The sequence below is a fragment of the Arachis ipaensis genome, chromosome B05 (assembly GCF_000816755.2).
Source record: "Arachis ipaensis cultivar K30076 chromosome B05, Araip1.1, whole genome shotgun sequence".
Taxonomy (NCBI): Eukaryota; Viridiplantae; Streptophyta; class Magnoliopsida; order Fabales; family Fabaceae; genus Arachis; species Arachis ipaensis.
Genome location: NC_029789.2, coordinates 24,562,496 through 24,565,343, shown reverse-complemented (window position 1 = coordinate 24,565,343; position 2,848 = coordinate 24,562,496). Strand labels below are relative to the sequence as shown.

Sequence of the window (2,848 nt, the reverse complement as noted above, 5' to 3'; positions counted from 1 at the left end):
TTCCTGTTTGTTATCATAGAAGATCTAATTAATATTTTTTAATTTCTTTAGAAACTAATTAATCTGATATTAAAATCTTTAGTGAACTAATTACCACTTTACTCAAATAAAAAAATTTGTTTAAAATAAAAGTTTAAATTATTAGTATTTTTTAAACTTTTTAGTTTTTACTTGCAAATATATATATTCCATGAACATTGAAAAATTTGCCGACTAAGAATGGTTCGCAACCCCAAACCATGCCAATCTGATGCAATATATTCTTGACTTAATTAGCAAGTAATTTCTTTTTTTTTTCTTTTTTTTTTCGTTATCAAATAAATTTTACCTAAGGCACTAAATGAGTGGAAGTGCCTGTCATAGAAAGGCTCCTATAAGTTCACAAGAAAATTCCCTACAGTGAAAAAGTTCAAAGCTTACAACGTTTTAGTAATAATAAGTTCCTTTATTTTTTGGGGTCGTATTCTCTATTCTATATATACTGATGGTTGTGTCATTTGACTCATTTAATTACCATCCTTTGGACAGCATAGAAGTGCTCCATTTTCTAAGAAAATTTGCATACAAATTGTTGTTCTTATTTTTATTTTATTTTGAAATTTCAGGTGAGTATGGATGTGGTGGCTAACAAGATTTTTAGGCAGAGAAGTGTACGCACGCTTATAATTTATCCACTGAATTTTAATATGGGCATCTTCTGTTGTCGAACAAAAAGATGGATATACGGGCATTGTGTCCTTTGAGGCTTGGAAGTTTCTAACATATTATATTCCAACTCTATATACTCGACAACTTATATTTATTTATTTTCAATTCACGTTATTTTATCAAAATAATCAACGAATTGAACAGAGCCACGGAAAGAACTAGACATTTTATTGAGCTAAAACTTTTTCTGCATGATATTAACATTGCGGTAAAATGCTGGTTTGATATACGTAATTTTTGTCCAAAACCATTATAACCGCTAATATCCTGACCCAACAAATAAAAGTCAGACTCCATAAAATAAAAAAATCCACAAAAAATGTGGTCTCCACGACAAGCCCGACCTCTTTAAAGAGGTCGGACACCGATGTAAGGAGGCTAAGCCCTATCTATCCAAGGCGGGTAACTACCTCCAAAAAATCTCTCCTACTAACTCTATCTCCCTTAAAAGATAGATCCCAACAAACTTTCGAGATAAAGGGAACAATTATCCATTAGAAAAGATGGAACTACCCCAACAAAGGTGGTTATCAACTCTACTATAAATACACTGGTACCTCCAAGTATAATTTACATTCTAATATAATAAAAATATGCTTAAAGTCCTTGCTAACTTAAGCATCGGAGTCTCTTGCAGGTACCATCCGCCACCTCCTCACGAGTAACTCGGACAGACGGCACCTCGACACCAAAGAGGTCGGGCGCTGTCATACTAAGGGATCTGGACCTCATGTTCAGGCCCAAATCAATGTTTCAAATAACCCTCGAAACATTGGCGCCGTTGTCGAGGACCTAGAATTCTCCCTCTGACAAATAGCGGACCATGAGCGCGAAGACGGCCACACGGCATCTAAATCTGAGCAAGAAGCTCAGCTAGAAGGTCAGGCCCCCGTGCTTCCTCCTTCACCACAACACCAAGGACCTCACGGGGAAAGGACCTCGGAAAATCCTCACCTAAGGAGGATCCATTCTAAAGTCCACCATCCCGAGGATGAGGACCGTCCTCATACAACCGAGATCCTAGACCTGGTTCATGGCCAGGGAGATCAACGGCAACAGCTTGAGCATGAGGCTGAACGACAACGGAAAGCAGAACGGGAGTTGCAAAGAGAGGTGAGACGACGAAAATAACTGGAAGACATGCTCCGGAAGCTAGAAGCAGATCTTCAGAAGGGGAATAATCGAACAGATCGGAAAGAAAACCCCCTAGGGGGAGAAGACCCATTCACAGAAGAGATCATGAGGGATAAAGTTCCCAAGAATTTCAAATCGTCCGATATGGACCTCTATGACGGCACATCTGATCCAAGCCACCACCTCAGCAACTTTAAAAGCAGAATGTACTTGACCGACGCCTCAGACGCCACCCGTTGTAAAGCCTTCCCGACTACTCTGACGAAGGTGGTCATGAAGTGGTTTGATAACTTACCACCCAGGTCAATAACCAGCTTCGACGATCATGCTAGAAAATTCTTAACCAGGTTCTCTATCCAAAAGGATAAAACCAAGCACGCTCCATGCTTGTTGGGAGTGAAGCAACTATATTGAAAGGTTCAACAAAGCCTGCCTGGAAATTCAAAATTTGCCCACTGAAGCCGTGATCATGGGCTTAATCAATTGTCTCAAAGAGAGACCTTTCTCCCAGTCAATATCCAAACGATACCCGACTTCTTTAAACGAGATCCAAGAAAGGGAAGAGAAATATATCAACATGGAGAAAAATTTTCGGCTCAGAGAACCTTGTTCTTATTATCCTCGGAAAAAAGAAAAGGAGCCCAAGAAGAAGGAGGAGCAAAATATAGAGAAGCCCCGAAAGTACCACAACTACACTCCTCTAAGGGTTTTTCTGGTGGATGTTTACTAAGAGAAATGCCACACAGAGAAACTTCCGCCCCCTCGTCTGATTAACCACAAGAAAGCTGGAAGTCGGAAAGAATATTGCGAGTATCATAAGATGTACGGACATTCCACCAATGAATGTTACGGCTTGAAGAATTTCATAGATAAATTGGCCAGAGAAGGCCGACTTGACAGATATTTAGCTGACAGATCAGACGACTCGAGGAAAAGAAGACAGGACGAAGAAGGGGGACGACCAGAACGCCCTCCTCACATCCCAAAGTGACATATACATATTATC

At 39.7% G+C, this 2,848-nt stretch overlaps 1 pseudogene; it reads left to right on the top strand.

The window, feature by feature from the left end:
* The window catches only part of LOC107640395, a 4,305-nt pseudogene extending 2,932 nt beyond the window's left edge, over positions 1–1,373 (top strand).